General features: G+C 39.7%; 1 long non-coding RNA gene across 3 annotated transcripts; it reads right to left on the minus strand.

Annotated features, from left to right (window-relative positions):
• Nucleotides 1–1,667: 1,667 nt before the first annotated feature.
• Nucleotides 1,668–15,217, minus strand: LOC134477783 (uncharacterized). 3 transcript variants are annotated; one of them, XR_010049975.1, is made up of 3 exons: nucleotides 14,643–15,217; nucleotides 2,482–2,609; nucleotides 1,668–2,099 (listed from the first exon to the last, which is right to left on the minus strand). It is a non-coding gene; the product is annotated as an uncharacterized LOC134477783 (long non-coding RNA). The 3 variants fall into 3 exon arrangements; XR_010049976.1 differs by having other exon boundaries at nucleotides 1,668–2,096; nucleotides 2,379–2,609; XR_010049974.1 differs by having other exon boundaries at nucleotides 1,668–2,609.
• Nucleotides 15,218–15,488: the final 271 nt, after the last annotated feature.

The following is a 15,488-nucleotide window of genomic DNA, read 5'->3' on the forward strand; positions in this document are numbered from 1 at the left end:
TGACACCCAAAATTAGGGGAGGAAAGGTTTATTTAGCTCACAGTTCTCAGAGGTTTCAATCCATAATTGGCTGGCTCTAAGACAGAGTGGTACATGGCAGAGTGGCCACAGTTCCAGGCAATGGAAGAGAGCAAAATTAATGCAGGCCATCAGCCTTTAGGTGGGTACGGCACTCACAGACTTGATCCCAGCACACTTGATTCCAGCGTTGCACTACAAATCAATCACACACTCTAGATTCACCTGCCTCTGAAAAGAACCTATGACGCATGAGGCTGTGAGGGGACATCTAGACAGAAACCATAATATAAAATCTTTCCATTGCCAAATTTGCATCCTCTTCAAATACACATGCATATATTTTATGCTCAAATTCTTCTTTTCCCTCTTGAAAGGCTTAATATATGTTTCTGAATGAAAATAAAATATCTCATTGGCAAATGTTAGAAAATACTGAGAACTGTTCGCAAACCTTCCAATAACTTGCTTTTCTGTAAAATGCAACAGTACAAGTTTATATTATATTGGTGTTCAGAATGTTTCTTTATGAAGCTTTTGCTTTGGTGTTAAATGGCCTAAAGTACCATATGTTTCTTAATAAAAAGCCATGATAAAACTACATTAATAAACTGAACTCAAAGAAAAGCTGCCCCAGGACAGCTCTAACTAAGCCCTTTTATGGGCTTGCCAACAATTTCAAGATTGTTTTAATAAAAAAAAATTTATGCTTCTATCTTCATGGACCACAGCACTCAAGTTCCCCTTACCCCATCATCCTCACACTCCCAGGCTCAGCTAATTCTCCAGCGCTCTACTGTAGGGGTCACTCATAGCTTGACGAGTAATTCACCAGAAGGACTGGGCTATCTGGAAGCTTTGCGTGTGCACATCCATACACAAGCACACACGTACACAGACACACACTCAAACAGCCACTTGCAAATCCTTGTCTGCATACATCTCCAGGGACCTCACTACCCTCAAGCCCACTCTGTCTTCTTTGGAGGCAATACCCTGCAGAGTGGAGGAGACCTCAAAGCCCAGTAAGTTCAGAAGGAAAAATTCTTTAGAGCCCAGGCTAAAGGAGCATGAGGCTCTTTCCAGATTTAAGGTGTCTCAGCCCATGGGAAGGAAAAAAGAAGAGTGTGACCTTCTAGTACAATATTTAACATTCTATATTATAAATATTTATTTACTTGCTGGTCACAGCTAATTCTTTAACAGTGCGATTGGATTTTGTTGATTTACTTAGCACAATGCCAGCTTTATCAAGAAGCCTTCAGTCTATGTGTGTTGTTTAATTTGACCACTTTCAAAACACAGCTTGGACACCCACTGGCTCTAAATGAGAAGTCAATGCTTGTGGATTAAGTGGATGAATGGGAAAGATAGTGGTTAGCTGCTACAGGTAACCACTGTGAGATGAAAGTTAATAAACGGTAGACACTGGCTTAGTCTGTTTGCACTGCTAGCACAAGATACCGCTGACTGTGTAATTTATGAACAGAAATTTGCTGCTCACACTTCTGTGGACGGGGAAGTTCGGCATCAAGGGACCACCCAGTGTAGTATCTATTGAAGGCTTGATTTCTGCTTCCAAAACGGCGTCTCCTCGTTAAGCACTGAGAAGGACATGAATTCTAGAAGGGACATAAACATTCAAACTATAACATTCAACTTTAGTTTTATTTTTAATATTTGTATAAGGTGTAATATGTTTAAAATTTTATTTTTTGTTTTGTTTTGTTTTTGTACAGGGGATCAAACTCATGATCTCATGGTTGCCTGACAGGCACTAATGCCACGGAGCTAAATCCCTAGCCCTTAAGGTTTTGAAATGTATTACAATAAAGGACACATCAACAGCAACATCAACAGCAAAATGTATTACAATAAAGAACACATCAAATCCCCTTCAAAATGCTCCGCTTCCCTTCAAACACGCTAATCTCATCATCCTTGACGCTTTCTGAAGCAGTTCCGCAAGTCCTCTTTCCTGGGTGCCCTGAGTTGCACCGTCCTGGCTGCCTCTGTGTCCTGAATTTTTCAAAAATTCTTTATTCCATGGTCATTGTGACTTGGAGGAAGAGTGAGATCTGCTGAATAAAGTGAATGAAATTATAATGTACTATTTTCATTTGACAGAAATAAAAAACAAGGTGAGAAAAACAAACTACAGTGAGTGTGGGTGCTCAATACAGGTTTTCCTTTCACAGCAAAAAGTAAAAACCACTTTTCTGTGTACCCCATATTGGAATTTAAGATCCTGCTTGTTCAGTCCCTGATGTGATACACCGTACTGGTTTGAGTGGAGCTGAGAATCGTTGCAGCTCTCTCTCCCATCCTGAGAGAGAGCACAGAGCAGGTGGCACTCTGACCTGGAGGAAACACCTGGAAACGTGGGCGGTGTCTCCTGATGGTGTGTTCACTGTCTTCCTTCCTTAGCTTTTTCTCCGGCTTCATTTCCCTTCTGACTCTTACCATACTCGCTATGGTTGGAGGTGATAGCTCTTCTCGCCTCAAATTATATTCCAGTGAGCTCTTGAGGTTACTTCACCTCTTCTATTTCTGGGACGACTTTGTAGTTTGGATTTTTAAAAACTCTTTCCCTATAATACAGAGAGGATAGATATACATGTAGAAATTCACACATGGGAAGATTTTTTTTAAACTATTTACAAGAACAGATTATATAATGCAAGATGTAATGAACAGATACTCTGACGAAGAAGAGACACTAAGAAACCCAATGCTAATTCTGTAGCATTATGATATAAAATATAGCAATACTATTATTCACTGATCAGAGTGATATTAGTCTAGTCTCTTAAGTTCAATTTCAGCAAATGTAAAGATAAGGACAGCTACTACAAAGAGAATGAGAGACACTATGGTAGTTATTATTGTCTTCCCCAATGTCAGATTTTGAAGACCTAAAAAGCCTTCATCATCCTGCAATGATCTGATTAGTTCTATAATATGCAGTATGTATTTAATGTGCATGAAAGTGGGGACAACTATTTGGTAAGAAACTAGAGACAATTAGATAAACAGTGCAGATCTCCAGTGGACTTGCTTTGAAATCTGTGTTTCTTTTTGTTGTTGTTTTTTATCAGTACCAGGGATCAAACTCACAACTGCCTACTTGCAAGGCAGGTGCTTATGCCGCTGAGCTAAATCTCCAGCCCAAAATCTGTATTTCTTTAAATTGTTTCTTTTTGAACTGTTTTGTTCTGTTTTGCTATGTTTAATCTTGCCCTCTTTAAGATAAAAAACAGTGTGTAGGACTGATAACCATATTACTAAGTTTTCATTAGATCATTGAGCAGAACTGTTGGCAGTGTCACTATTTGAATGTCACTTTACATACTTTAATTTTGTAACCTGAACAACTATTTCTAAGATGAAAATATGTAATTTATCAACTGGTGATTTCTTACCATTTATTTTTCTGTAATTCTGTATTATTTCTACCCTTTTTTTCTCCATGTATTTTTTGTTTCTTTCTCTTTAAATAGAAAAAAAAAACTCTTTCATTTCCTTTTAAAGCGTTTTCACTATTTTCACATAAAAAAAAAAAAACAGAGTAGCACCTTGAGACCACAATGTTAAGTGAAATAAATCAGATGCACAACTCTTGTGTGGGCACTGAGAGAGTCAAACAATGGATAGCACACAGAAAGATGAACTCAGGCCTAGAGAGAGAGAATGTTGCAGAAGTCAGAAGGCTGGACAAAAGAGAGAAGCTAGCTAAAAGGTGGACTTAGCACTCCCAGAAACATGCCAGCAGAGACTGAATAACCTGACCAGAGATGCCATACAAAGAAATTCCCACTTTGAACGGAGAATTGAACTAAATGACATGAGATAAAATTGAAAAATTTTGGGGACCTTTACTTACTATAAATTTCTTATTTCTGGCTAAATGGATCTACACCCCCCCCATGACGTTGAATGAGTCCAGTACTGTATCAAGTTGGTTCCTGTCTGTGAGGATAGAGCCTGGCTAGGATGGAAAATACCTTTCAATCAAGCCCTGTTCTCCAGCCCCCTTGTCTTGTCCAGCCGCATTTATTTATTTCTTCTCCTTTTATCATCAGACTAGTTTCTCCCTCTCTCTGGTTTTCATCTACATGAAAAGGTTCTGACCCTTGACTTCTCTTGACTCTTGGTTTCTGCACATGCTCTGATTTTTGTTGGTCTGCTGGGTGTCTGAATTTCTTCTTTGCCTTGATCTTAATTTATAGTTGCATCCAATTCCTGACTACCAGAAAATCTGCTAGAATTGTTAAATTATTGAGCTCAAAATCCTATTTTGTGTTCCCGGGCACATTTTGGACAAGTTACTCTATTCCTCTAAGCTTTGTTTTTCTCAACTATTGAATGAATAATTATAGTACCTCTGTGACGGAGAGTTGGCATATGGTTTGTGCCAAAAAATGTTAACTACAATTCTGATTTCATAAAAACCACAATTCAGCTGACACTCTCAGATCCCAGCTCCCTAATTCCTCTCTTTGCTCTGAGGTATGAACCACTATTCGAATACAAATGAAATCTTAATTCAGGCATCCCTTATTCAACCGAATGAATATATTCCAGTTAATTTGGTTATAAACATCTTTCCATAAACTGAGTCCTCATTGTCTATTAAATAGCTGTATAAAATCGAGAACACAGTTCTCTCAAAAACATTCAGGATTCTGAATGTAATGAAATTGAACATCCGAACTGAAAAAATTTTAAATCGAAAAATGATAACATCCCAGGAAGATAGCTTCTATATATAAAGCAGCTGCTTTTGTGCTGCTTCACTAAGGACAAAACGGCAAGCGTGAAGCCTGCAGACTCCATCCATCTGTGAGGTAGGATCACTTAGAATCTTAGAATGTGTGACTAAATTCATGAGTTTGTGAGTTTAGAAGTCTATCCAGCAAAGTGAGATCATTTGTCAGTGTTGCAAAATCCCCACTCACTACTATGTTTAGCATTATTATTCTGTCTCAGGACAGCCAACTTAAAGAGAACCAGATATCATATGAGTCCAGACCAGAGGGCCATGGAAATGTTTTTGATGAAAGAGGCCCAGTGCCTTCTTGTTAGCCATTGGCTGTTTCCTGAAGACGTCCATCAGTATAAAATTCACCAGACTCCTGGAAACAGAACTTGAACCAAACCTAACTCCAAATCAATAGTCAAATAGAACTAAACCCCAGTGTTAATGTTTCACTAAACCTTGAACTGAACCAACTTTCCCAGTGGCCAGGGGGAAAAAAAAAATACTAATCAAGCAGTTCTTTTTAAGGCCAAAACTGTATGTTTTATGAAACCATTGAATTGGAACAAAATCAGATTACAATGTTTCTTGAACTGAATTAAACTAAACTAAACAACTAAATTTTTGTTTCTTTTACATTGAAACCCTGGTTACGAATAAGGCTTGAGTGCATACGATATATATTTAATATACAAATACTTTATTTCAGATAAGCTTTTCTCAGTGCCAATTTTCTTCTTTGTACAAAAAGGAATAATGATTCTGATTCAGTATAATTACTTGGAGAATTAAATAAAATGAGCACTCACTTATTGTCATCATTTTTGTCTTCTGATCTACATTTTTGTCCAGCACACAACGGGTCAACTTTTATGGTTGAAGTCCTCCAATATGTTTAATGGCCACCAGAGGGCAGCAAAAAGGTAAAATCTTACTGGAGCTGATTATGGAGCTTGTCCTATTTATACAGACAAGCAGGAGGGCTGACTATGTGCCAAATAGGTTCTAACCATCTTACTGTGTTAATGCATTTAATCCTTAACAATGTAATTTGATAGGTTCTGTTATTATTTACATACAGCAGGTGAGGAAACTGAGTCAAACAAATGAGTTCAAAGTCACATAGCTAGCAGGTGGCAGAGTCAGGGTTTGAACCCAGATAGTCCAATCATGGAGTTCTGACTCTTTACCTACTGCTGTCTGCTGCCACCTGATACTCATTTTGGAGGCCGCTAACCTGGGAAAGGTTCACATCTTGGCCTCTTTCGTAGGCACGGGTAGAACTGCACCCTGGATGACCTCCGAGAGTCTGTCCACAGTTTAGGACCCAGAGTGAGGAGACTCCAAACTTGAGCCAAAGAAGTGAGATGTGGTCAACAGTAGTGCTGAGGATAATTCAAGGCACACGCATGGACCAAGTGAGTTAGGAGGTTCAGTGGAAGGGGAGGAGCTGGGTTTCCAGCATAAATGTAGAAAAATGATCAAGACAGTTGCCCTTGACAAGAAATAGTTATTGTCATGGTGACAGAGTCCAACTGGCCCAATGGTCTGAAGCTGCAGTGTGTCCTTGGGATTTAAAGAGCCAAAACTAGCAAGAAAACAGGGAGCTGACTCAGTTCCATTTTCACAGCAATTTCCATTTTTTTGTTGTTTGTTTTTAAAAATGAAAAATAAAACCCTGTCATCTTAGTCATCACAGCTAAGCCTTCAAAAATAACAGTCCTTGCTAATTTCCCAACATCTTCATTTCCCACGCCCTCTTTAACCCATCCAGTCTTCTGCACTCAGCCCCTGAAACCAGCCTCATCAAGGTCGCCAGGCCTCTGCCAGATGCCACACCCAGGAGTTACTTGTCAGTTTTTCAGGTGTGCCTGCACACAACTTTTAACACTATTGGTCACTCTTTCATGAAACCCCTTACCACCGCCATGGCCCAGAATTTCTTATGCAAACATTCTCCATCCTGGACCCCCCACAAGTAGTTTCTGATCTCTCTGAATTTTTAGTCTGCTTATTGACTCCTTTTCCCATCGTGTCTGGTCAAAAACAACACAAAGGTTTGGGCTTGCAACGCAGTGCAATGGTAGAGCACTTGCCTGGCATGCATAAGGCCATGGGTTCTGCTCATTGAAATCATTCAATTAATAAAGCAAAGGCTTCTAACTGATCTCCTAGTCTGGATTCTCCAATCTACCCTCAACATTGCTGCCAAGAGAGCATCTTAAAATACTAATCCAGGGGCTGGGGGTTTAACTCAGCTGCACAAGCGCCTGCCTGGCAAGCGTGAGGTTGTGAGTTTACCATAAAAAAAATTAATCTTATCGTGTCTCCCCCTTGCTTCCAATCATCATTCATTTAGTGGTTTCCCTTCCCACATCATGAAAATTATTTAGCACAACATTCAAGATTCCTCTTAGCTTCCAGTCTGTTTTTCCATGCGGTTCTAGCCGTGCCTCCACACAGGCCCTTAGTTTATACACAACTCAAGTCATCCAAATCCTCAAAGCCTGTTTTCCCTTGAACCCTTCAAAATTCAGCCCAGGCATCTGCTTCTGAAATCCTTTCCCCTGGACAGAGGTGCTGGTTTCCACCAAGCGCTCCAACAATACACCTGCAGCCATCAGAGGACTGCAGGTCATTCACAGCGGGGGTCTCCTGTGCAGACTCTGACTTCACTGGGTGAAGGAACACGCGGAATTTAGCTACCCCAGCATCTAACACAGATGCTTTCTATATGTTAGGGGAGGAAACGGAATTTTTAGCAGAATGATGGGACTGAGATACTATGCTTGTACATTAGCACTTCAAATTGCGATCCTGACTTTGGGATCTGTCTCATTAGTTCTCACAGATCTGAAGGATGGAAAGGATGCCGAAAGCCCTAAGTCAGAAGTCGAGTGAGAGTCCTTATACTGATTTTGTTTCATTATCCATGAGAAGGCAATGAAACATTAATGAGAAGCAGCAGGGCCAGGCTGTTGTGGGCCGGCGGGCAGCCTGTGGGCCTGGCTTTCCTCCGCGCCCACTGCTCAGCAGAACGAGCCCTGACAGCTTAACATGGAGCAGAAACAGTGCTCGCTGGTTAGGTACCAGGGCATTTAATAGACTTCTCGAGAGCCCGAGGACCGGATGTTTTTGCTTGCTTGCCTCACTGAAAAGGAGTGGCATCAGCTCATCCTTTCTTGCGCCTGCCCCCTAATTTAGTAGTAATTTAGTAGCCTGAGAAAATGTGCATGCATAGCTTCCCCATCCGCTAAGTACAACTTCAGGGAAATGCCACCCTCCCCCTAATGCTTTGTCCTGCCAGAGTCCAGACTCCAGCCAGAGAGCCGGGTGGTGCTCAGGTGGTGGCCACTCACTTGCCAGGCAATTTTATTTTTTCTTCTTCTTTAACTGGAAAATAATAAATACACATTTACGTCTTTCATGGTCTATTCTCTGACCATGAGAAAATCTTCAGCTTTGTGGAGGTTAGATGAGGGACAGAGCAGAGCCCGCTTCTGTTCACGTCCTGTGAATCAGCAAGGTGGGGTGTTCACTCCTTTCCACAGCACCTATGACTGTGCATGGGGGCCTGAGGTTCAGCGTTCTGGGTTCAAATCCCGGCTCCTCAGTTCTTAGCCACGTGACTCTCAGACCCCCTGAGTCCTCAGCACTCTCCGTTCTAACACACGGATAATAATACCTTCCTCAGAGACTTGCTCTAATGAGAAAATGCCTGTAAAAGGCTTGGCACTGAGCCTGAATCAGCACTTTGTAAAAGTGAACTGTTATGATTTAAATTCTTAGAAATTGGATTGGCTTTCAAGAAGCTCCAAACCAACGCAAGCTCAGCATGCCTTCACATCTGGCTGAAAACATTTGGCAACCTTAGGATGCCTCCCACCGCAGTAATGGCTGAGCATCCTGTCAGCTGAGGAGAAAGAGCAGACCTGCGCCCTGTGGCTGAAGGTAATCGCTCTTGCAATCACAAGCAATTTTGGCTACTGTCAGCATTGCTGAGCCAATGTGGATTTGGATGAGAAAGCTGGGTTACTCTACGTTTGGTCATATATAAGCCAATCTATTAATGAAATTCCAAATGTCCCCTCCTCTAAGTGATAAGGTAGCAAAGAAATGGACGGTCCAGTCCTTCAGGTCTAGCGTCCTACACCCACTGCATACTGCATCCCAAACATCAGATCAAAATGAAAAGGACACCATGAGAGATCTGAGCCAACTTTCCTTGTGCACGACTAAACAGAATTGGATTTGCAAATTCAAACCAAGTTCTCAGGACTGACCACTGGAAAACTCCTGTCTGGATTTTCTTCCCTAAAATCAAAAGTACACATCACAGAATAAAGACAGTGTTCCCACAGCCACTGTCTAGAGCCTAATCTCCTTTGGTAGGTGTAGACTTCTCGGTAGAGACACCAGTGGGTAAGATGAGTGAGGAAAGTGTATTAAAGAGGCTGCGGAAGCTTCTCAGAGGTTATAACTGCAGGCCTCCTAAAGGAGTCTCTTAAGGAAGGTACTAGAAAGTGACTGCAGGACATTTGCATGAATACAGATCACCCACAATGAAATGAAGGATGCGTGGCAACCACACCAACAGTAACGGCAAGTCAGAGCCTTCAGGTCAAACCTCAATACCAGTGTGACGTAGAGAGATGGTGTATCAGTCAGCGGTCACAGGACACATGCACATGGACACACATATGTCCATATGTATAGATATGTATATACATATCTGGTCATCTCTTGGTAGCCACAAAACATGGCTGCTGAAGCCAGTAAATGCCTCCAAATCCATGAAGGTTCAGATCCCTTATGTAACATGCCATAGTGTCTCCTCTAACCTATGCACTGTAAGTCGTCTCTAGACTACTTACAATAGCTAGCTTAGCACAAATATCATATAAATAGGAACTTGTAAGAAAAATATCTTCTTATGTTCACATGTTCAGGATACACACAAGTTCTTGTGCTGTGTCATTATTTCCATCTGAGTTTGGTTGACTCTGCACATATAGAACTTACTGATATGAAGGGCCAAATGCATATGGACATCTTATGGTTCTGTTTCTGTGAATGAACACTGACTCTCTTTCTCTCTCTCTCTCTCTCTCTCTCTCTCACACACACACACACACACACACACACACACACACACACACACTCCTTATAAATTTGACCTGCCATTCACAGTGCACCTTGCAGGCAATTAGGAAGAGAAGGAAGGGAAGGTAGATATAAAAAAAGGAAGAATCCACAAGCATGAGCCAGAGCCCTGAAAGGACAAACTGGAAGCTGTGTCCGTTCTCGTTGCCCGACATCAATGGGATGGAGAGCCAGGCTCCTTTGTTACAGAGCTAAGTACTAGTAGCTGACTCCGAGCTGGAGAGGCTGAGGGAAGATTGAGGGGAACGTGTGACAGTCACAGGCTGGCTACTGCCTCAGGCCACTGAGGGGGTCCACAGATCAGCCACAAGACGGGAGCCACAGGAGCCCTCCTAATCTCCTACAGTTCTCCCATCATCCTGCTCTTCTTGGAAAAAGACAAAAAAGAGAACTGGGAAATGTGGTTCTACCTAACACGCTGCCACCAGGAAGCCACCACAGGTAGATATCGGAACTGTCTGTCTCCTCTTGCTGGATGACTCCTTTTTGAGGAATTCCTTGTCCTGTCTAAATGCTTTAAATGTGCATAGAATAGTCTTTTTACCTCATCATAGTATTACTTCATCGTGGTATTTACACATTAAAAATAATTGTTAATTTCAAAATAATTTGAACATTCAGAACTCTTAGTTGAATTTCAAGGCTTAAGAAAATACTATTTCAATACTATTATAGTGAAAGTTAATTACGTCAAGGTCCCGCTCTTCAGCACACGTGTGCACGTACACATGAACACACACTTATCTCCAGTCCATAGACATCATCTCACTGTTCCCAGTTTCATGCATTTTTCAATCCTCAGTGTCAGAGCTTGGCAAGGGTGTTCCGTGTGAAGTAAATGTGCCGTCCTCACTGCCCACCCTGAGCATCCACGGCCTCGAGATTGAGAGATCACTTTGCCTGACACCAAGTCATCTGGAATGCATCAAACCAGGCTTGCTTTGCTGTTCTTTAAAATTATGCATATCGCTTAGTTCTACTGTAACTCAAGAGTGTTGGAATACTAAGAGGCTAACAGTATCATTTTAATCAACTCTAAAATGAGGGCAAGAGTAGGGAGCAAACATATGGCAATATTAAATATTTTTAAAGCAATCATATGGCAATATTAAGTATTTTTAAATTTATATTTTTAATAATTCACAAGCACTAGCACCATAAAAGCATTCATAATGTGTTTATTGAGACCAGTAATCAATGCAGGATGGAATTTTCAATATAACATGAGTCCAGGGTAGATGGAATTCTAGCCTTTTGCTAGAATATAAACTTGACTCCTTCTTTTCGGTATTGGAGTAGTAAAACACAAGAGAACTTCCTACTGGAAATGAGACTATTCTCATTAAATTAAATGAGACCATTTAATGTGGGTGAAAGTGATTTAAAATTCACACACCTCCTGAAAATATGTTCTTGATTTACTTTTTAAAGAGTGAAATGGGTTTAGTAAATATTGCCAGGTATAATAAATCATAAAACATTTAACACCGATTTGTCAAGTGCAGTTTACATGAACGAGCACTTAGCATTATTTATGCCAGACTGAATGAAACTGCTAAGATGGTTAGAGAGTTTTCAGCCAGTTAGGAAACATGCCGTGAGCAAACCACTGTTCTGGGTGGTACATTGGTTATAGAAATGACACAACGCTGTATTATCCCCAAATCTAGACATGGTACTTGTTCTACAATTTTAGGCAGAGTATGAGAAACATCTGTCGAAGCCACTTCAATTTTAATTATACTAGCCAATCAAAACCATTGTTTCTTATCTGACTTCACCCATCACCACAGATGGCCACCATCCATCACAAAGGCCACTGCCCTTAACTATTGCCCTGAACCTACTCCCCCAAAACTATCATACCATTTTATACTTTGTTTCTAACATTTTTTTAGGTTTTCAGTACTAGATCTGTGTTGGATGAGTTCACAGTCCAACCCGTGATCATTCTTGGTTCCACTCTTCAAATGTTACTTCATTTTAAAGATGTAGATCTTAGTACCTGGGCATCATTCTGGTGCAGTTCAATTCGTGCCCTGGAGCTCTATCCGAATACAAGTTGACTGGGCTGATGCCATTAGCAGATCTGTTCTGACAACCTGATGGTCTAGCATAAAGTAGGACTTTGCTGGGAGAACAGGATGCTGCTGGCTGCTGCTTCTTTACTGCTTCCTTGCTTGGCTGCCTTCTGCCCACCATGAACTGTATCTACTCTGTGATGCTCCTCTCCCACGCCACACTCCTTGGAGTCAGTCAACTATGAATTGAAACTGTTACACACTGTAAACTACAATAAACCTTCCCTCCTTTAATTTGAGTGTTGGATATTTTGTTTCAACAAGGACAAAAGTCACTAAAGGTGGATCCCTTCATCACCAGAGTTATGAGTTTCAGCATCTTGATTATAGCCTAGTAAGTAAGATCCTTTCATGATCTTGTCCTGAGGACATGTTGCCTTCTGATCCCCACGTTATACTGTAGTAGGCTTGCTTGGTGCTTGTTCACAGCTCCTTGGCTCCCCTTTGGCTTCATTGTAGCTCTGGTGAATAATATTATTCCTCTTGGATCTCAGCGCCCCCTGAGAATGTGCCTGGTTTATCTATACATCCTAACCCCAGTGCCTTTCTCATTGTGACGGGAGTTTGACTGGTACGAAAACAAATACAGCCCAGGAGTAGAGAAGAGTTGATGTGCCCAGGGAAAATCGGGTTCCAATCCTTTTGATGTGTGGTGTTCTGTGCTTCCCAGACACAGAGCAGAATGCAACTTCATCTTTTCTCTCCTGATTGGTTTGACTCATGAGCTCTCTCACTCTTCCCACTACCTCGTATCATTTCATGGAATCACTGGACAAACAAACTTCCTGTACCCAAATACTTGTCTCATCTTGAGATTTAGGAGAAACGAAACTAATTCCCACATGCAGCCAGAAATCATCTCTTTTTCTTTCCCAAATGTGTTGAAGCAAGGCTGTGCTCTAGTTTATTAGGCTATAAAAATCTGTCCATGAAGAGAGTAAGTAGGATACATTTGCTCTCCCCTTGAAAGATTAATTACTGCATGAATATCCTTCCTAATAGGAATGTAGTTAAAACAGATGAAAATACAGTGTTATAAAAAAAGAGAAACATATTTTTAAAAAGGAGAGAATGCTTTGAAATTCAAACAGCTACACTGATTCATATCTCCTTCTGAAAAATTAATTTCATTTACTGATGAAAAATAAATATATCAAAAACAGGAAGTAAAGGAAGGAAAGGGGAGAAAATAGGAAAATAGGGAAAGAAATATGCCGTCTTTATACAAAGGACATGCTCAAATACGGGACATAAGGATAGTGTATTATTTCAAAACAAACTAATGAATGTGAAGAAATTGAAAAAAACACTGTATCAATTTAAAATGATGGCATGGGCCGGGGGTTTAGCTCTGCGGTATAGGTGCCTGCTTGGTTGTGAGTTCAATCTTAGGCACCAAAAACAAAAACAAATAATGGCATGTTATATTTGATATGTGAAAAATGTAATAACAGCTAATAACATGATTCTATAAGATCAACACAAATTACAATTCTAAAATGCCAGAAATGAAATATAAGACCACCAGAAAAAATGTAAAAGAAAAGAAAATCTCATTTTAGAATTAAAGACTAAACTGGAAAAAAAATTCAAGAACAAACAAACATAACAAACTGTTTCTTAAGAGAAAAGAAGATGTACATGTTGAAGAAAGGCACGTTTAGTAGAGAACAGGTACCCTTGAAAAAGCAAACAACAGCTGGGGGCAAAAATATACTATATTTAATTCAAAAAATATTGCTGACATAAAATTTATAAAAAATGAAAACAGGAGAGAGGCGGAACAAGAAATGGAAAGAAACACTGCAAACAGAGGTTTTGTAAATGAGGAGAAAAGGTCGTTGAAGTGAGGGAAGGGAAATGGGGAAAACAGTAAAATATACCATGTGGAAGAACAAATTCCTTATGAGAAATGTTACCATTACGTATATCAAAAACGTCCCAATAAAAAAAGACTTCACACTGAAACAACACTTCAGGTACCTCCGCACAATAGAGAATGCTCAGCAAGGAAATGCATTCTGCCTAAGAAAACCCCCTGTGCTATATTAGAAAATCAAGTGAGTCACCAAAGCAAAAAATTAAATTACCAATAAAATGTTTTACAACAGCACTCTCTGCCAAAAGAAAAGGGAATGTCATATTTATACTATCCAAGTGAAGAGAATGAAAGTTCAAGATTTTACATTCAGAAAAAATTACTTGCATGCAAAAATGGACAACAGTCATTATCCCAGTATGCAAAAACTCACAAAACATTGTTCCGCAAATACTTCTTTATAAATTTAATTTTAAAAATTAGCTTCAGAAATCAGAATGAGTAAGGAGATATCACAGACTGATGGTACATGTTAAATCTAGTTGCTTGTAATGTGAGTAAGTGAGTTTAAAAGGGGACAGTCCTACGTTTAACAGCTGTATCAGATATCATATGTAGTGCAACCTTTAAAAAATTACAGATAATTAGAGGAACATATGCAAGAATATTTTAATAATTATACTGGCACAGTATTGCAGTTATTCTGTGACTCTTATGTGTGTAATGTTAGCCAAAGTAAATGGGTAGTTATGAAATATGCTAATTCTATTATTCTCTATGTCCTTGAGATCTAATTTCTTACCTGGGAGAAAGGAGACGAGTCGCTATAATACTGAGAAGTCTTATGGGAGAAATTAATACCAACTGTGAATTGGAATGATCCTGTGAATTTTTGAGATGCCCATACACTTCCGTCCACTGAAGAGTAAGCAGCTCATGTGCCTGAACAACCATCTCTCTTGGTCTTGCCAAAGGAACAGAACCCAGGTCTGATCTAACTGCTAATTCAAAAAGAATATAAGAGGTAGAAGGCAAAGATGAATTGCAAAACTAGGTTGTAGGAAGCTCGGTAACTCACATACTCCAGGCTCTTTAACAGGTAAGCTGTAAGGAGAAAGGAATAAAAGTCAGACCTATAGACGAGATGAATGTGAAGCGCGCCATTTTAAAGGATAAAGCTCTGCATATGATAAACTGTGAAGATATTGAAGGAGAAGGAAAATCCAAACAAACTCTAAAAACTTCTTAGAAAATAGTGACAATGAAAATATGCATCAGAACAGCTAAAACAGTTCACTGAAAAATGGGTAGACCACACTGCTAATAATAAGAAGCATTTTCTAAAATAGATTATGTATCCAATTTAAGAAGTTAATGAAATTGGGAAAATTACCAAAGTTAAATATAAGCTAACTAATATGAAAACATAAATTTAAAAAGAATACATAATTCCGTCATTGAAAGCTGAATTTTTCAGAATGCCAATAACATTGATGAACCATTTAATAAACTGATTCAAAAATTTCATAAATACAGAATAAGATGTGATAAGAGAAAAATAACAAGTACAGAAAAATCAAAAAGTGTCATATCCAATGGTATTCTCAACTAAATTAATATGTCGAGAAATTTTGAAATGGATCATTTT

This window comes from Cavia porcellus, unplaced genomic scaffold (assembly GCF_034190915.1).
Source record: "Cavia porcellus strain 051 isolate PalLab524CR breed Dunkin Hartley unplaced genomic scaffold, mCavPor4.1 scaffold_10, whole genome shotgun sequence".
NCBI lineage: Eukaryota > Metazoa > Chordata > Mammalia > Rodentia > Caviidae > Cavia > Cavia porcellus.